Source organism: Pongo pygmaeus, chromosome 1 (genome assembly GCF_028885625.2).
Source record: "Pongo pygmaeus isolate AG05252 chromosome 1, NHGRI_mPonPyg2-v2.0_pri, whole genome shotgun sequence".
NCBI lineage: Eukaryota > Metazoa > Chordata > Mammalia > Primates > Hominidae > Pongo > Pongo pygmaeus.
The window spans coordinates 84,372,013-84,393,021 of record NC_072373.2 but is presented as its reverse complement, the minus strand read 5'-3'; the positions used below and the strand labels follow the sequence as shown (position 1 = coordinate 84,393,021).

At 40.4% G+C, this 21,009-nt stretch overlaps 1 pseudogene; it reads left to right on the top strand.

Moving 5' to 3' along the window:
* The first annotated feature begins 1,586 nt into the window (after positions 1–1,586).
* On the top strand, positions 1,587–3,081 carry LOC129033462 (carbonic anhydrase 14-like; annotated as a pseudogene).
* The last annotated feature ends 17,928 nt before the right edge of the window (positions 3,082–21,009 follow it).

Below are 21,009 nucleotides of genomic sequence, written 5' to 3'. Positions count from 1 at the left end.
TCATCTGCCTTTCCAATGTTTTTTGAGAACCCATTCTGCACCAGGCACTGAATTAGATGTTAGGAGTATACAAACCTGAATACACAGGCATATGGTAAGAACTTAATAAGTAGCTGTTGTTTTATGTAGCCAGTTTCCTTATTTTTTCTTTACCTTGAGTCACAGAAAAACACAATAGAGAAATCGGAAGTTTAATGAAAGTGCTTTGGACAATTTCTGACATAAATTACAATTCAGAACGTTTAAAAAATCCCAACCTATCCAATCTCTAAATGCCGCATATCCAATCCATTATCAAGTGTTAACATTTTTACCTTTAAAATATATCTTGATTCAGCTAAGCTATGAGGATACAAAGACATACAGAGTGATATAATGGACTTTGGGGACCCTGAGGGAAGGTTGGGAGACGGGTGAGGGATAAAAGACTACATATTGGGTACAGTGTACACTGCTTGGGTAATGGGTACACTAAAATCTCAGAATTCACCGCTATACACCTCATCCATGTAACCAAAAACCACTGGTACCTCAAAAGATATTGAAATTTAAAAAAAAGAAAAAAAGAAGGAAGACCTTATCTTTTTACCTTAAATAGGAAGAAATCACAACAGAGAAATCCATGCTTTATTATAAAGAACAGAACAGAGACTACTCACCATGATTAGTCAGAACATACATTCTCTTTTTATCTCTAAATTAATTAGTTTTCAGATCAGCTGCATTATCGAAGGCAAAAATAGCAACGGCATATACAGGAAATAAATTTATTTCTCTATTATATAATGGTCCATGCTAAGTAGTCCAGGGATAATATGGTGGCCCCCAAAGTATTAGGGACGAAGGCACCCTCTGTGTTCTTGTTCTGACATCCTCACATGTTAACTTCTCCATATTCCTTGAAAGGCTGTTCTCTTTCAGCTTCTGGTAGAAGAGCTTCTGATATAGCAAGACGTGGTGATTTTTTTTATATCAATAATCAGCATCCAAAGTGATTCTGATGCAAGCGTCCTTGGACCACATTCCAAACAATTAAGCATTGTTTCCCATGTTATGACTCTCAGAACACTAATTTTGCAAGATGCTCCATATAAAAAGGATTCTGTTGATAAATAAGTTTGGAAAACTGTACTTAAAATATCCCCATTTTGGAAATCACAATGATTATTAGCATATTTTGAACTTAAATAAGTGCTGCAGTAAAGAAATCTGCTCAATGTTATACAAGCTGATGTTTCTCAATCTTATTTGAGCTCAGCATTGTTTTTTCAGGTGACTTATTAAACTCTGTAGGAAATGCTGTTTAAGAATCAGATTGGGTAAAATGGGGAAGAGATCATTAAAGTTGGCAAGTAGGGGATCTTTAGTATCTTTAAATAGAGCAATTTCAGTTGAAGGGTGAGAAGAAGCCAGGCTATAATAAGTTATGGAATGAACCAGAGGTGCAATGCATACATTGAACGTACAACTATATTTTCCAAAAGGATAGTCAAAGAAAGAAAGGTGCAATACAGTTTCCAAAAGAAAAAAGGAGCCAGGAAGAGGGAGAACTTGCAAATCCAAGAGGAATAAGAAATAACTGGGTCATCAAGTGGAATGGAGACTGCAGAGGGAGATGAAGAGAGAGGGCTGAGAGAAGCAGCAAGAGATTTGTTCTGGGGACCCAGAAACCCATGGTACCCTACTGAAAATCAAATCCCTTGGAAACCCACAGAGACACAGAGACAGCAACAAAAAAAGGGATAAAGACACTCAACACCAGGAACTCACCTCTCTCTCTGCCTCTCTCCCCGTCTCTCTCTCTCTCTGCCTGCCCTAGTCATCTAGTCTCCAAACTCCCAGTCCCCTGTGCCCCTTCCTGGGATACCATGTTGTTCTTCATCCTCCTGCTAGAGGTGATTTGGATCCTGGCTGCAGACGAGGGTCAACACTGGACACATGAGTGCCCACATAGTCAGGACCACTGTGGCCAGCCTTTTACCCTGAGTGTGGAAACAATACAGAGTCCCCCTTCGATATCCGGACAGACAGTGTGACAATTGACCCTTAGATGACTGCTCTACAGCCCCATGGATATGACCGGCCTGGCACTGAGCCTTTAGACCTGCACAAGAATAGCTACACAGTGCAACTGTCTCTGCCCTCTATCCTGTATCTAGGTGGACTTTCCAGAAAATATGTAGCTACCCAGCTACACCTGCACTGGGGTCAGGATGATCCCCAGGGGGCTCAGAACACCAGATCAACAGTGAAGCCACAGTTGCCGAGCTCCACATCATACATTATGACTCTGATTCCTGTGATAGTTTTGAGTGAGGCCGCTCACAGGCCTCAGGGCCTGACTGTCCTGGGCATCCTAATTGAGGTGAGTGAGACTAAGAATATAGCTTATGCCAGCCTGGCTAATATGGTGAAACCCCATCTCTGTTAAAAATACAAAAATTAGCCGAGTGTGGTAGTGGGCGCCTGTAATCCCAGCTTACCCGGGAGGCTGAGGTAGGAGGAGAATCGCTTGAATCTGGGAGGTGGAAGTTGCAGTGAGCTGAGATTGCACCACTGTACTCCAGCCTGGGCAACAGAGCGAGACTTAAAAAAAAAAAAAAAAAAAAAAGAATGTAGCTTATGAACGCATTCTGGGTCACTTGCATGAAATCAAGCATAAAGATCAGAAGACCTCGGTGAGAGAGCTGCTCCCCCGACAGCTAGGGCAGTTCTTCCTTTACAATAGCTCGCTCACAACTTCCCCTTGCTAGTAGAGGGTGCCCTGGACAGTTTTCAGTCCAAGGGCCCAGATTTCAATGGAACAGCTGGAAAAGCTTCAGGAGACATTGTTCTCCACAGAAGAGGGGCCCTCCAAGTCCTGGTACAGAACTACTGAGCCCCTCAGCCTCTCAACCAGCAATGACCTTTGCTTTTTTCATCCAGGTGGGATCCTTGTATCCTACAGGTGAAATGCTGAGCCTCGGTGTAGGAATCTTGGTTGGCTCTCTCTGACTTCTGCTGGCCATTTTCTTCATGGCTAGAAGGCTTCAGAAGAAGAGCGTGGTCATCACCTCAGCATGAGCCACTACTGAGGCATAAACTCCCTCTTAGATACCTTGGATATGGATGCCTTCCCCTCGTGCCTCCAGAGGTGCTTTCCCCTCATGTCTCACTACCCCTCAGGGAACCTCTAAAATGGGGTGCAGGGACTAGCCAGGATTACTGTAGGAGTAGTAGGCGCTTCTTCCTCTGGACATCCCCTACAGAGAGGTATGGACCCAGGCTCTCATTCAAGGAAGAACAGCAGAGCCTTCAGCCCCTCAGAACATGTAGGAGGAGATCAGGGGATCCCTGTGTTGTTAATGCAGAGAACAAACTGTGTTTAGTTTTAGGGGAAGTTTGGGATGTACCCCAAAGTCCTCCACCCTCTCACCTTTATGTCCCTTTCCCTAGATATATTGCAGGATCTCCCCTTAGGAGAAAGAGTTGCTGTTGGGGTTATATATTTTTGCTCAACGTATTTGGAAACTAAATTTTCTGGAGGAAAAAAAAAGAAATAAGAAATAACTGATGCAAAGTCCCAAAGGCAGCAAGAAAGAGTGGGGTCAAGAGGACAAGTAAAAACGTAAAGAGAAGAAATACTGTTTTTCTTTCCTCAAAAAAGAGAAAAGGTGAAAAGATGAGTACAGATATATGTTTGGAAGTGAAGGAGCATGGCTGGAAGAGAGCTGGTTTTCTCTGTGAAGTAGGAAGAAAAATCACCTGCTGAAAATAAGGAGAAAAGAAAAAGGAAGATAAAGTTTTGGAACAGCACTTCTGGGAGATAACAAACTTTGCTAACTAAGAATTAGTAAAAAGGTTGTTGAGCAGTACTCAGTGCTGAGTTGAATATTGAATAGATTTTTTTCCATCCTCACTCAGTGGTCCAGGAGGAGAACACGCAGGTGCTCGGATTCATCTAGGGTTGAAGATTAATGGGGTAATGGGGCAGAAAAAGAGGAACAAAGGACCTGAAGGCCCTTGAGACACTGAATGATAACTTTGTTTTCAATAAAAGAAAAAAAGGCCGGGGGCGGTGCCTCACGCATGTACTCCCAGCACTTTGGGAGGCCCAGGTGGGTGGATCACCTGAGGTCAGGAGTTCGAGACCAGTGTGACCAACATGGTGAAATCCTGTCTCTACGAAATACAAAAAATTAGACAGATGTGGTGGCACATGCCTGTAATCCCAGCTACTTGGGAGGCTGAGGCAGGAGAATCACTTGAACCCGGGAGGTGGAGGTTGCAGTGAGCCGAGATTGTGCCACTGCACTCCAGCCTGGGCAACAAGAGCGAAACTCCATCTCAAAAAGAAAGCAAAAGAGAAGAATGGGGAAAAGTTAAGGTTGTGGAAGCATCTAAGATATGTGTGTTCAAAGAGATTTCTCTGTTCAATATTTCAGAGCTTTAGGTGGTGATTACATTAATTCATGGGAATGAATTGTTGGAGTGAAGTGGAGGGGAAGTCTGCTGCAGTAAAGGATGTCTAGGAATTGCAAAGCTAGTTAACAAGGTATATGATGAGCAATGGCTACTTTTAAATCTTGGCTCTGTCCCTTAACAACAAATGAATTTGAACAAGTTGCTTAACCTTCTCAGTGTCTGTTTTCTTATTTTTTTTTTTAAAGAGAAAATTATAACTAATGGTAGGAGCAATGTAAGAAGACAACATATGTAGGCCGGGCATGGTGGCTCACACTTGTTATCCGAGCACTTTGGGAGGCTGAGGCAGATGGATCACTTGAGGTCAGGAGTTCGAGACCAGCCTGGCCAACATGGTGAAACCCTGACTCTACTAAAAATACAAAAATTAGCTGGGGGTGGTGGCGGGTGCCTGTAATCCCAGCTACCCCAGAGGCTGAGGCAGGAGAATTGATTGAACCTGGAAGGCAGTGGTTACAGTGAGCCAAGATTGCCTCACTGTACTCCAGCCCAGGTGACAGAGCAAGACTCCATCTCAAAAAAAAAAAAAAAAAAAAAAAAAAAAAAGACAACATACGTAAAATATCTGCCACAGTGGGCTCAATAAGTAGGAGCTGCTATTACTGGATTGGTCGACTATAAGGATGTCCATAGACACCTGGAATTGTGGCAGAAAAGAGAATAGAAAGGAGCTGGGCATGGTTACATGCACCAGTAATCCCAGCTGCTCAGGGGGCTAAGGCAGGAGGATCACCAGAGCCCAGGAGTTTGATGCCAGCCTTGGCAACATAGTGAGGCCCTGTCTCAAAAAAAATAAATAATTTTTTTAAAAGAAAAAAGGATATAAAGGAAAAGATTAAGCTGTGTGTTTACGTCCTCAACAAATCTGAGGGCCTGACTTGTAAGTTGCTAAAGGAGAGTATCGAGATTTGAGAAAACCCAGATGATGTTAAGTCCCTGGCAGTGCTTTCTGGGAGGTATTCTCTTCTCCTCTGTCCTCCATATTCTCATCTTAAGTGGGTATTGAAGCTTCTGCTTCCAACCATGATGAAATAACTGGAACCAGACTTTCCTTCCTGCCTTAAACAACTAGAAAACTGGACAAAATATAGGAAACAATGATTTACAAACATTGGACAACAGGTAGCATAGGCGGTCATCTCTGAGAGAAGGGAAACAAAGTAAGCTCTTCTAAGTTTCCCAGCTCTCTACCTAAAAGCAGGAAAAACAAAAAGAACACAGGTGTTTCCCTAAACTGAGAATTCAGAGTTTAGGAAGATCAAAGCAGCTAGAATTTGTGGGGCAGTGCCAGAAAGAAGGTAACTATTAAAAAGAGAATTATGGATATTTGAAGAGATTCCTCCCTCTATTTCCCCCCAGCTTTATTGCAGTATAACTGACAAGTAAAAACTGTATGTATGTAAGGTGTACATTGTGATGTTTTGATATACATATATATAATGTAAAATGATTACCATGATCAAGCTAATTAACATATCGATTACCTCACATGGCTACCATTTTCTTGTGTGTGTGGTAAGAACATTTAAGATCTCCTCTCCTAGCAAATGTCAAGTATGCAATACTGTATTATTAACTATGGGAGCCATACTATACAATTAGATCTCCAGAATGTATTCATCCTGCATAACTGGAACTTTGTACTTTATGACCAACATCTCCCCATTTCTCTCCCTCTCAGCTCCTGGAGAAACATCATTCTACTTGCAGAATCCCCTTGATTTGAAGGCTGAGTACTGATCTGCAGTATTCAGCAATGAGGAAACTACCCAGGGCCAGGGGAAAAACCACCAGAAAGGAGTAGTCAGGAAAAATCCCTTGACCTCATATAGGACTGGAAATAGTTTCGGTTCCCAGCAGCCAGCGTGGAAAGATCTTGTAATATAGGGCATTGTGTAGGGTCCTCAGAAGGCTATTTCCTCAATAATGGGGTCAAATTAGCCCTAGGCTAGTGGCTGCTCTGGGCCTGCCATAACAAAGCTTAAAAGCAAGCCTCTCACGCCTCTGCACTCCAGCCTGGGCGACAGAGGGGAACTCCGTCTCAAAATAAATAAATAAAATAAATAAATAAATAAATAAAAGCCTCAGAAGAATCAAACCAATTCCAAATAACTTATCTTGTCCCAGAACAAAACTCTTGAAATATTCAAAGTAATACAACAAAGTCTATCACCTAATAAAGTAAAATCCACAATGTCCAGGAGCCAATAAAAAATTATCAGGCATGCAAAGAAGCAGGAAGAGATAACTCATGATCAGGAGGAAAACCAGTCAAAAGAAACAGACCCAGAAAACACACAGATGATGGAATTATTAGACAAAGATGTTAAAACAGTTATTACACATATACTTCCTATGCTTAAAAGGTAAAGTATAAACATGATGAATAGGAAAATGGAAGATATATAAAAGACCCATATCGAGATGGGTCTAGAGATGAAAAATTCAGTATTGGAAATTAAAAATAAACTGAATGACATGAACAGGTAGATACTACAGAAGAAAATATCAGTGGATTTGAAGACATAGCAATCATTTTATAGAAACTACAGATGAAACAGGGAAAAAGAGACTGAGAAAAAGTGAATTAGTGAGCTGTGGGGTAATATCTAGTGACTGAACATATATGTAATTAGAGTCTCAGAAGATACAGCAATTGGGAGGTAGAAAGAAAAAATGCTGGAAGAAATAATGATCAAAAATTTTTCCACATTCGGCCAGGCATGGTAGCTCATGACTATAATTCCAGCACTTTGTGAGGCCGAGGCAAGAAGATCACTTGAACCCAGGAGTTTGTTACCAGCCTGGGTAACACAGTGAGAACTCCTGTCTCTAAAAATAAAAACAAATTTAAAAATTTAAAATAATTTTTCCAAATTTGATTGAAACTACAAGCTTACTGGCCCAAGAAGTTCAATGAACTTCAAGCAAAAGAAACATTAAGGAAATGACACTGGGCCGGGCACAATGGCTCACGCCTGTAATCCCAGCACTTTGAGAAGCCGAGGCAGGCTGATCACCTGAGGTCAGGGGTTCGAGACCAGCCTGGCCAACATGGTGAAACCCCATCTCTACCAAAAAGACAAAAATTAGTCAAATGTGATGGCACATGCTTGTAATCCCAGATACTACTCGGGAGCCTGAGACAGGAGAATTGCTTGAACCTGGGAGGCGGAGGTTGCAGTGAGCCAAAACTGTGCCACTGCACTCCAGCTTGGGTGGCAGAGCGAGACTCCATCTAAAAAAAAAAAAAAAGAACACAACACATCCTAATCAAAAGACCCAAAAGCTGTGAAAATAAAAAATTCTAAAGGAGGTGGTGAGGAATATGCCTTCTTCAAAGATTATTCAACTTTTGCAGCCTGATTTCTGTAAGTTTGGGGGCACAAGATTTGCTTTATTTTAACAAAAACTTTTTAGGCCAGGCTTCCTGAGGTTTCTTCAGCAATACTTATGCTTCAAAAGCTTACAAGACGGCCAGGCGCCATGGCTCATTCCTGTAATCCCAGCACTTTGGGAGGCCGAGGCGGGTGGATCACAAGGTCAGGAGTTTGAGACCAGCTTGGCCAATATGGTGAAACCCCGTCTCTACTAAAAATACAAAAAGTAGCCGAGCCTGATGGCGGGCGCCTGTAATTCCAGCTACTCGGGAGGCTGAGGCAGGAGAATTGCTTGAACCCAGGAGGCGGAGATTGCAGTGAGCTGAGACTGTGCCACTGCACTCCAGCCTGGGCAACAGAGCGAGATTCTGTCTCCAAAAAAAAAAGCTTACAAGACAGGCTGGGTGCGGTGGCTCACGCCTATAATCCCAGCACTTTGGGAGGCTGAGGTGGGTGAATCACCTGAGGTCAGGAGTTTGAGACCAGCCTGGCCAAAATGGTGAAACCCTGTCTCTACTAAAAATGCGAAAAAACAGCTGGGTGTGGTGGTGGGCACCCGTAGTCCCAGTCACTTGGGAGGCTGAGGCTGGAGAATGGCTTGAACCTGGGAGGCGGAGGTTGCAGTGAGCTGAGATAGCCCCACTGCACTCCAGCTTGGGTGACAGAGCAAGACTAAGTCTTAAAAAAAAAGCTTACAAGACATTTAATCTGTTTGCTTCTTCTATTCAGTACCATGTGCCAATAGCCACAGCCAGGATTCTTTTCTAGACAGAGTCCTTAAGCCTATTTTCTCTCTTTTCTTTCCTGCCCCAAACCCTCTTTTCTCAATTTAGTGTCAGTTGTCTTGAAACTATCTGAAACAATTGGGCAAGATTGAAAGAAGATCTTTGTCTGACTGAAATGTCTCAATGACAGTCCTCTGAGCTACAAGTCTTGTCTCAGCTATTACGGTATTGAAGCAGTTGGCTTTTAGAAATCTTTAAGTCCTCAAGCTTCTGGACTCTATTCCCTTCTTTCACTTGCAAACCAGTAGATTCTAGTCTGAGCTCATCTCTTTTTTGAACATACCTAGCCAAAAACAGCCAGCAGCAGCCAACTCACAGTTACATTCTGGCTCATTCCATCTACCTTCCCTAGAAGTACCAGTACCATAAGAATTGTGTCTGCCTGTCAAGTTACCACAGCAACAGTTTTACCAAATATTTTGCCATGGCATAGGAAGAGGCTCCGTCTTTCAGTCAGTGATATCAGTTCCTAACCTCCTGCTGTGCATCTACTAAGCCAATCCCTATGTTTTAGGTGTTGGATTTCTAAATTAGGGTATGTTAAGCTAGTTTATTAAACAGATCCAAAATGTAATAGTTTACACACAATATAAATTTTTTTGCAATTTACCTAACAGTCCAGAGGCATCTAAGTAAAATGTTCAAAATCTGTAGGAGCAGGGTTGGAGAAGAGGGGACTCAGCTCCACATGGTTACTGAAGGTCCCGGGATGCCATCTTCAACACATGGTTTCCAAGGACACCCTCAGCATGACCCTCCCAGTCACCCAGAGAAGAAAAACAGCAAGAAGTCTTCATTGGTAAGGCATGAAGTGGTTCACATCACTTCTCTTCCCATACCAGTGGCGAGAACTTAGTTGAATGACCACAATAAACTGCAAGGGAAACTAACTATGAGAGTGAAGAATGGAGTTGGCGAGACAGAGGTCCATCTCCATCATTAATACAGGCGCTATATCAGTCAGAGTTCTCCAGAGAAAAAGAAATAATAGGATAAAAAGACAGGGAGAGAGATTTTAAGGATCTGGCTCATGTGACTGTGGGGGCTGGCAAGTCTGAAATTAGTAGGGCAGGCTAGCAGGCTGGAGATTCAGGATAAGAGCTAAGTTGCAGTCTTGAGTCAAATTCCACAGGGCAGCAATTTGGAAACTAAGTTAAGGTTTCTACATTGCAATCTTGAGAATTTCTTCTTCTTTAGGAGACCTCAGTCTTTGCTTGTGAGGCATTCAGTTGATTGGATGAGGCCTATACATGGTATGGAATGTAATATGTGTTACTCAAAGTCTACTGATTGTGTTTATCACATCTAAAAAATAACAGCACAGCAACATCTGGGCTGGTGTTTGATGAAATAACTAGGTCCCATAGCCTAGCCAAGTTGACACAAAGTTGACCATCACAGATAACCAAATATTGACAATGTACCTTTTGGAATCCAAAGTAAGGGAAGGTGCATGAGGACAGCATAGGGAAGAGAGGCACAGATTTTTGCTTTTCATTTTATACCTTCACAGATATTTGTATTTGTACCAAATGTGTATATTGCTTTCTTTTTTAAAATTGTTATTTTTAATAAGAAAGACAGAACTTTGTGGATTGAACATGTGAGCCTGAAAAGAAAAAAGGCCTTTTTTTTTTGCTTTTTTCTTTTTTTTGCGACAGAGTCTCACTCTGTTGCTCAGGCTGGAGTGCAGTGGTGCAATCTCAGCTCACTGCAACCTCCGCCTCCTGGGTTCAAGCGATTCTCCTGTCTCAGCCTCCCAAGTAGCTGGGATTACAGGCACACGCCACCACACCCAGCTGATTTTTATATTTTTAGTAGAGATAGGGTTTCGCCATGTTGGCCAGGCTAGTCTCGAACTCCTGACCTCAGGTGATCCACCCACCTTGGCTTCTCAGAGTGCTGAGATTATAGGCATGAGCCACCGCACCCAGCCAAAAAAAGGCTTTTTGAAAAAGAGGATGAGGCAATGGGTAGCTAGGAGCACATTGACCCCGCCTCTTGATCCTCAGACAAGAAGAGAAACAGCAGCGTCTGCTCAAAAGGGTTGTGAATTATCATGGATTATCAGATATATTTGTGTAATTACATTGACATTTTCCTCATAAGAAAGTTAGGTTTTTAGTTCAAGTGGTAGGAGTTTTCTATGATAAAATGGAGAATCTAGCAAAGTCTCAGCAAAGAACAGGGGCTGCAGAGGACACATTGAAAATTAAACACAGAGCAAAGGTGAGCCAGGATGGAGGAAGACCTGGGCAGACTGGAGACATGTAATAAGAAAGACAATGGTCCCAGGAGAAGAGGGACAAGGGGGTCAAAAGTCATGCCAGAGAGACCCTCCCAGATCTACCTGCTCTCTTTCTCTCCTATTTTTAAGATTTCTCACCTTGTCGAGGGGGAAACAAAGCCTTTTATTGTTTTTTGTTGTTTTGTTTTTACATGGAAGTATATTGAGAAGCTTGAGGAGTGGCAGGAGAGTCTAGGAATAAAAAAAATGTAATAATACCTGCTATGCATTTACCAGCTCTGTGTCTTCATGTTCAACCACAGGGAGCCTCCCGTTGGCCCCATTAGAGGACCCATTCTTATTTATTTTTGAGACAGGTTCTTATTCTGTCTACCAGGCTGGAGTGCAGTTGCATGGTCTCGGCTCACTGCAGCCTCGACCTCCCTGGGCTCAGGTGATCCTCCCACCTCAGCCTCCTGAGTAGGTGGAACTATAGGCACCTACCACCATACCCGGCTAATTGTTGTATTTTTTTTATAGAGATGGGGTTTCACCATATTGCCCACGCTGGTCTCTAACTCCCGGGCTCAAGCAATCTGCCCACCTCGGCCTCCCAAAGTTCTAGGATTATAGGTGTGAGCTACCGCACTCAGCCCAGGGGACCCATTCTAAAGTTTCCTCAGTGTGTAATCTACTCTACCTGTCTCCCTTCCCCTGAACAGTGGATATAAAACACTTCATGTCCCTAAAAAGCAGGCAGGGCCAATTTTTGTCACTAGGTGGCATGCGCATATAAGCAGTGAGTTGAGTTGCAGAAAAGATGAAGGAAAACTAGAAAAAGCAAACCCATTCAACAACAAAGAAGGAACTTCAAGAATGAGGTAAACATATTTAAATTGCCTTTTTGAAATCGTTATCACCAACTTGCTTTTTTTGGTGCCCCACAACTTCAGGCTGAGTACTCGGTAGTGACAGAAAGAACTATCCCTGAACCAGGTGGCAGCAAAAAGCAAAACATGGACTAAGAGAAGCCAACAAGCCAAAGGCTTTCGGGCAGCCCACTTCTATCTTGAATGGCCTCTCTAAATCATTGTGCATATTCTTTAGTATTTTTATATTATCCAAAAGTCATTCCCCCCCACATTTTTCTTTTTGAGACAGAGTTTTGCTCTGTCACCCAGGCTGGAGTGCCGGGATCACCTTAAATTATCCAGTGGGATCACCTTAAATTATCCAGTGAACATGAAGCACAGCCAAGATGAGAGGAAAATGAAATGTGTTCATCCACAAGTCTAGTGCTTAATCAGCAAGATTTTACTTGATAAAGTTAAAGCTTTCAGACAAATGAAAATAATCTTAAGAAAAATAATCTAACTCCAATCTAGAGTCATTATAAATTAATGATTACAGGGGAAAAGAGAAAAACAAATTGTCAAACGATTTCTTAGTGTATGTAGAAACGATATGAATCTAAATTTTTTGAACACTTCACTATTCAACTGCTTTTAGTAATGTTCCCTTATAATTTACAAAGGATCTTTACATATATTATTCTCATTTCATTTTTGTAACAATTTTATGAGTATGGAGGCCATTGCAGGAATTATTGTCCTCTTTTGTTAGATAAGGAAACTGACGCTCACAGTAGCTACCAGTTGTAAGATTTCTGAGCAGATTTCTACTCAACTCACCTTTGTGTCCACAATGCCCGTAGCACAGGGTCTTGCACAGAGGTCGTGCTTTAAATGTGCTTGGTGAATGGGTGAACGAATGTATGCAATTATAGCATGATACAAATGTCAGGTTCTTGCACTTTCTGGTCTTCCAGAAAGTATATCTGAGAAAAGAAGTCACACTATTGGCTAATGTCTTTCTGGAAAATTGGTTGTTCTTGATTATTTTCACCGAGTTATTCATTACTATAATATAGTCAAAATCTTAGATAAGTCCACCACATCTAATTTAAAGTGGTCTTTAGTGTTCCAAACTTGACTTCACCCAAATTTCCTTATTCTCCAAGTTCCAGAGAGAACTTTATTTATTTTTTTCCAATGGGTTGCTGCCTGGTGCAACCCATTAGTGAGTGGTAAAATTAATGGATTATGATATTTTTGGAAGAATGAAATAAAATACCAAAGTGCATATAAGAGGTAAGTATTGTTTCATGGGACTTCTATATCTGGGATGCAATAATAAAAATGTATTTCTTACTGTGGGGTTGTGGTCAAAAAAGTTTGAAGACCACTGCACTAAAGTATTACCCCATTTTGATTAAAAATGTAAAATTTTCTCTAGAATGGAACAGTTTGTCACCAGATCAAGCTTTCAGACTTTTTCTACTTTCTTGATATGTATGACCTCTGTTTAAGATCCAATTGACTGTTCAGCAAATGGCTGAAATAGCTATAAACCCCAAAATCACTTTTGTATTAACAAAAATTATACTGGCCGGGCGCGGTGGCTCACGCCTGTAATCTCAGCACATTGGGAGGCCAAGGCGGGCGGATCACGAGGTCAGGAGATCGAGACCATCCTGGCTAACACGGTGAAACCCCATCTCTACTAAAAATACAAAAAATTAGCTGGGTGTTGTGGCAGGCGCCTGTAGTCCCAGCTACTCAGGAGGCTGAGGCAGGAGAATGGCGTGAACCTAGGAGGCGAAGCTTGCAGTGAGCCGACATCGCGCCACTGCACTCCAGCCTGGGTGACAGAGCGAGACTCCGTCTCAAAAAAAAAAAAGAAAAAAAATTATATTGAAGGATTCCTGAGCAGCCAGATGAATTCTGGAGCCAAATATAAGTTTCTGGGTTTTAAAATGTGCTTAGCCTCCATCTGCAGAAGGCCATTTGAAACTTGAAATATCATCTTAGTAGGCTTAAGTAGACTTAGGTTTATCCTCTTCCTCACTCATCTGGTGATGGTGGAATAATTTTTAAATTTCTTCTAATATTCAAAAGGTCTTGTTAAAATATACTATTTAGACAATGAATGTGGGAAAGCTTTGTAAAAAAATGGAATAGAGACAGTGATAATCATCTAAATGATACTCTGAAGACCCCAACTTGTCTTACGTAAAGACATTTTGAAGATCTTTTGCATGTAGGGTAACAGGTCCAGCTGGGATTCAAGTTAAGCAGTTTTATATTGTAGCCCCAGTGGAGACAGCCCTACTGGGTGCTGCAGCGGAAAGAGCGTGGACCCTGAAAACTAAGGATCTGAGTTCTTCCTGGTTCTGTTACTTACTGGTGTAGGATCTTGGATAAATCATGATTTGTCACCTGTAAAATGGAAATAATAAAAAGATATCTTGTCTCCCTCATAGGATTCCTGTGTTTGAAAAACAAATGCCTTTAATATGCCAGGCATAGTATCAATTGATTTACAGAATCCATCAAGAACACTATGAGGTAAAAACCTATTTATCTGATATGACTAGAACCAGTAATTTGTAGGTTAATCTAAAAATTTAATTACAGTTATGAAAAAATACATATATACATACTTTAGACATGTTTAACTTAAAACATACAAATATATACTTGTTCACTTTTCATGTAGGGCCAAGGCCTTTTCCTTGAGTATGAGTCTACTGATTGAAATACCGTTTTTTTTCTGCATAAACCAAACCCATCACCTCTGATTTCCAGTTTTGGTTTCTTTAAAGTGGAGCATGAATTAAAACACTAAGAAATAATGCTGAATCTTTCTAAATTTTTTGTTACTTTTTTAGTCTTTGTTATTTCACCAACAGCAATTATTTTTAGCAACTTTTTTTATTGTTATTCCAAGTCATTCAGTTTAATTTTCACAGAAGTAATCCTTCTTTTGTATTCATATTTCATAATTTAACATATTTAGTCCATGTATTTAATTACAATAACAAGTAAGATAAATTACATTACACAATTGACTGGCAGGAGTTGTGCACAAGCATGGTTGAGAGCATTCAGCGTGATGTGGATGCTGGTCATCAAGCTTTTCACAGGCAACTGGGAGGATCCATCTGAAGACTCAGGTAAGTGGAAATCAGATAAGGGAGCTTTGACTGAGTTATTAACTCCATTTTCCAGACGAGGCTATTGAAGCTTAGAAAGTTAATTGTCCATTTTTAAATGAATGACTCATATATGAAAGGCTCTAACAGAAATACAGGAAAGAGAAATCTAACTCAACCATGTAAAAGGTGATGCTAAGTAGGAAAAGTAAGAGAAGAAAAATCAGGCAAATAAGACAAAGAACATTCTAGGCTGAGAAAACAAAGGTAGTAAAGTCCAAAAACAACATGAAAGGCTGAGCACTGTGGCTCATGCCTGTAATCCTAGCACTTTGGGAGGCTGAGGTGGGAGGATCACTTGAGCCCAGGAGTTCAAGACCAGCCTGGGCAACATAGTGAGACCTCATCTCTAGCTTAATAAAAATAAAAAAGAACATGAAAAATGCAGAATTTGTTTAAGAAATCTGCTTAGCTAGAGGACAAGATATAGTGGGGTAGGTGGGCGTGGTGGCTTACACCTGTAATCCGAGAACTTTGGGAGACTGAGGCAGGCAGATCATGAGGTCAGGAGATCGAGACCATCCTGGCCATCATGATGAAACCCCGTCTCTACTAAAAATACAAAAATTAGCTGCGCATGGTGGTGGGCACCTGTAGTCTCAGCTACTTGGGAGGCTGAGGCAGGAGAATCACTTGAATCAAGGAGGCGGAGGTTGCAGTGACCTGAAATCGCACCACTGTACTCCAGCCTGGGCGACAGAGCAAGACTCTGTCTCAAAAAAAAAAAAAAAAGATATGGTGGGATATAGAGATAAGAAAAGGCTGGAGATCCAGGTTGGGATGGTTTTGTGTGCTAACAGTTTAAATTTACTTAAAAGCTACTGGGAGCCATCGAACAACTTTCCTTTGAGGAGCAACAAAATCAGATTTATTATTATTATTTTTTTAATTTTTGAGATGGAGTTTCGCTCTTGTTGCCCAGGCTGGAGTGTAATGGCATGATTTCGGCTCACTGCAACCTCCGCCGCCCGGGTTCAGGTGATTCTCCTGCCTCAGCCTCTCTAGTAGCTGGGATTACAGGCATGTGCCACCACGCCGAGCTTATTTTTTGTATTTTTGGTAGAGATGGGGTTTCACTATGTTGGCCAGGCTTGTCTTGAACCCCTGACCTCCGGTGATCCACCCGCCTCAGCCTCCCAAAGTGCTGGGATTACAGGCGTGAGCCACTGCGCCTGGCTTCAGATTTATATTATATTTTATAAAGATCATTGCCAGGCTGGGCACAGTGGCTCACGCCTGTAATCCCAGCAATTTGGAAGGCCGAGGCAGGTGGATCACCTGTGGTCAGGAGTTTGAGACCAGCCTGGCCAACATGGTGAAACCCTGTATGTACTAAAAACACAAAAATTAGCCAGGCGTGGTGGTGCACGCCTGTAATCCCAGCTACTTGGGAGGCTGAGGCAGGAGAATCACTTGAACCTGGGAGGCAGAGGTTGCACTGAGTCGAGATAACGCCACTGCACTCCAGCCTGGGCGACAGGGTAAGACTCCGTCTCGAAAAAAAAAAAATCATCCCACAGCAAGATGGAGGGTGAACTGGAGTTACGGAAACTAGAATAAAGGAGACTACCTGGTAGGCTATTGCAGAAAAATTAAGGGGACAGTGATAAGGATCTGAGTCAGTGTTGGTGACATCCCCACATAGTATTCTCTTCACAACAGGTCTCCTCCCTTTAGTCAACAAGTGTGAAGTGTTAAGGGGGCAATGTCACTGCAAAGAGTGTCCCTGCCAGCCCCACTATTAGGTAAAAATTAAATTGTTTCTGGTAAGAATTTTACCTGCCCATGTTTTCACACATTATGGGGCTTATGAGTGGGCTTAAACCCATAAGAGAAGTGTGATAATGGGTACCCATCTCTATGTAGCTTAAATATGCTTTTTTGTGCAAACCCATCAAAACACTATATAAAGTAAAGAGAAATCTCTAAAAGTTGGAAACAAAATCAAACAAATGTAAATTATATTCTGTTGGCAATAACCTTGAAGAAATAATTCCAGATAACTTGAAATCTCAGTATTTGGACTGTGAACTCATAGTGTGATATACCTTACACAATCCTCCCTGTCCTTTACTCCACAAAAAAACAAAACTTACACTATTTTCATTAACTATATCGTTGGTAATGTTTATGTTAATATCTGAGGCTTCTGAGTGTTTATTCTTAGCTTATACTAATGAATAATTATGTAATATTCTAATTATATCAGCCGGCTGCTGCAAATTGGAATTCTTAGTATGGTTTGATAAACGAGACACAGACCAAAGAAATTAAGTAAAAATTCTGTAGCCCTGAGTATCAGTATAACTTCATGCTGTATTTTATATTAAAACAACAACAAATAATACCAATGTTAGTCCACAGAAACGCCTAGAAACCCAAAAACCCGGTCTCACCATTCCTAGTGCTCTGATCACAATCTCCAAATGCCATTTTCCAGTAAAGAGGAAACAAGCCTCTTTGGAGAAATTGTTGTTTTCAAGTCATGCAGGAAATACACAAGATGAGCCTTAGAACATCTTGTTATATCACTTAGCAAGGATGCTACCAATGACAATGAGGGTCATGCAAGTAGACTCAGGAGCCAAATGAAAGAGGCTCACACTGGCCAAAAATGGGACAATTTGAGCATTCATAAGAGAAATAGCTTCAGTGGACTGAAGTACATCAAATGTGTTTAAATGCATGAATTGCTAATGACATACACATTAATTATTCACTATTGGAGGATGTTAATAAACAGCTCATTTCAAAGACCAAGGAGTTAGGCATTTATTCTTAACTTTCCCCCAAAAAGTAGATGAGAGGAAGTTCCTATTTAGAGGTATTTTAGATCATAAATGAAGGAATACTAGAATTAGAATACCATCACTTTTAATATCTCATTAATTAATAGATCAAAAGCTGCTCACATTACAGAGACAACCAATAGTATGAAAAAACCAGCATGCTATCACCAAAATCCAAACTAAGAAAAACTCTACAAGGTAAACAACACAACTTCTTCAACAAATATATTGTAAGAGGGCAGAGGGATGCTGATGAACCAATAGGCGAGTGAACCCCAAACCTGCAGCTTCAGCATCATCTGGGAATTTGTTAAAAGATGCAAATTCCCAGACTCCGCAGCAGACTTACAGATCACCAACTCTGGGGTGGGGCCCAGCAGTTTGTGTTTTAACAAGGCTCTAGTGATTCTGATACACTCTAGTTTGAGGACCACAACAATTGAAGAAATTTAGGATGTGTATCAGCTAACTGCAATATTCAGTACCTTATTCGGTTCCTGATTCCAAAAAACTGCAAAAATTTTTGACATCTGTAGACAACACGTTATATTAAGGAATTGTCCATTTTCTTAGGTGTAAAAATGGTATTCAGATTATACATATTTTTTAAAGCCCTGAAATATTTACAGATAAATGATAAGATTTGCTTCAAAATAATACAGAAAGGGCAGAAGCAGGTGGGGTTACAGATGACACAAATTAGCTAGGAGCTGATAATTGTCAAAGGTGGAGGATGGGTTACCTAGGTGTTCTTTATTCATTCTCTCTCTTTCTCTCTCTCTCTCTCTCTCTCTCTCTATATATATATATAAAATAGTGTATATACATAATAGTATATTTTTGAGATTTTTTTCATTCTAAAATTTTTTTAAAAATCAAACTAGAATAAATTAAAACAAAAGACTGTGACTTAAGCAGAATTAATCTAAAAAAAGAGAAAGTATATAGTACTTTTACTTAAAGGGCAGTATTGAAATACATAAAATAAGTATAAATAGTCTGAAAAAAACCTACTCCATCCCAGTTTGTGGCAAAATGCTTTTGTTTTAGAAGGGGGATCTAGAAGCTCTATCAATTGTCTGATGTCATTTTAAGTAACTGGCCCCATTGGAGAGAACGACTTACTTGGGAAGAGAGAGGCCCAGTCTAGTCAAGGGCATATGAATACCTACACACATTTGCTTTCCAATTTCCAAACTAGCTTAGCTTTTAGAATGTAACCTGTTAATAAACTCAGGTTTACTGTCATTTTTAAAAGTTTACTACTTTAGCATATTATGATTGCAACCTGAGTAGACTAATGCAGATATTAGTAATGGCTGTTTTTCTTCCCTAGACAGGAGACAATCCATCTTACATAGGGAAAATAACCAAATTACGTGTTATGAGAGATGTTCAGAGGCCTGTCTTGAAATGTCATCTCCAATGATCTGGTGATGCTGTGGACCTAGAGTGTCATCCAAATAACTAGTCTTGAAATTTCTTCAGGACAAGAAATTTTAAAAAACTAATTGTGAGGCTGCAGTAGCCCTTAATAACTCCTTGAATTTAATTCTTGTGATAGTTTTATTTCCTCTGTAATATATCTTTATTATTGTGCTTTTAAGAACAGAGTGAATATACATAAGCAGAACATGTTCGGAAAAAAATTTAAAAAAATTTTAATGAATAGGGTGAATAGATGTAATCTCTCCTTTTTAACTTCTCCCTCTTATTTATTACTTACCATGGAGACATAATTTGTATATGAAAACCTGGTCCATAAGAAGTCTGATTAGAAAGCACCAACTTCAAAGCCTCAGGGTATGAGCGATAGAGTGTGCTATACATTCTCACTTTAAAAAGGTGATGGCAGAATTTTGAGGATGGTTTCATGTTTTATTTTAGCCATTTCATATTTGTCATTATTGTTATTATGAGCATCATTTTCTTCATTATCATTCAAATTATTATTTTGCTTAGAGTGGTCAATGATATGGAGAAAAGACCATTAAAAGTTATTACCATCCATTATCAGACATCCTTCTGATAAAAGAAGTCTCAAAATAGGGACTTCTGTTCCCTTTCATCTGCTTTTATTGAGCTCCTGCTGTGTTTCCACCCACGTTGACTACTTTGTAATAAAGAGAACAAAAAAAAGACAAAGTCCAACTTTAGAGAGCTCACACACTCTAGTTGAGGAGATGTGATGAGAAGAGAATCACCACATACCCATGAGGAGGCTGTAATATAGAGCTTGACAGCCTGGACTATTAGGCTTTACACTGGTTGAATTCAAATCCTGACTGCCACTCAATAGCTCTGTGATGTGGAGCAAGTTACTAACCTCCCCTGCCCCAGTTTCCTCATCTGTTAAATGAAGGTAAGAACAGTAATTACCTTGCAGGGTTGTCTTGGGATAATCCTTAAATTAGATAATCCATAAAACACTCAAATTTATCCATATATTCATCCATATATTTTATTTCTCTGTTGACCATTGTTTCCTGTATGCCATACCTTCACCTTGGGCAGATCTTCTTTTTTGTCCTTGGAATATAACCTTTAATAATTCAATTCTCTTAGTTTTATACGTGTAAACATGTCTTTATTTTGCCTCCAATATTGTACATAAAATTCTAAGTTGATACTTATTTTCCTCAGCACTGAAGATATTTTTCCACTGTCTTCTGGACTTTATGGTGCTGATAAGAAAGAAGTTTGCTGTTGGTTTAACAATGATTACTTTGAAAATTATGTGTTTTTTCTCACTGGTAGAATGCTCACATTTAAGTAGACATTTGATGAATGTGCATATTTATTGATAAGACTCCACACAGGACTCCTAATTCCATAGATTATGTGGGGAGGATCATGGTACAAACATCCTTCTCCCTTATGAAGGGGCATGGCAGAAAATGAAGGCTATTGTGACTAAAAGGAAGCTCTGCAAGATTAACAAAATATAACTATAACCTTGTCTCCAAGGGAGATCTAAGAGTGCCCCCACAAGAATCTGAGAGACTGTAATAGGATATGAAGAGAACAGCTGAGGACCCTCATTTTTATTTATTTATTTATTTATATTTAATTTTTTTTCAGACATCAGTGTTACTTGCCAAGACCCTCATTTTTAAACTCTAACGAGTTATTACGTTCCTTTCCACTCTTGCTTTCCAATTCCTACACAAGGACAACTCTGTATTTTGAGTATATGCGTCAAGTATGGCAAAAAGTACAGTACCTTAAAAACTTTTATTTTAGTCCTTCCTGGCCCATGCTAAAACTTATATCTAGAAATACGGCAAAACAAAATGAAACAGATCTCTCC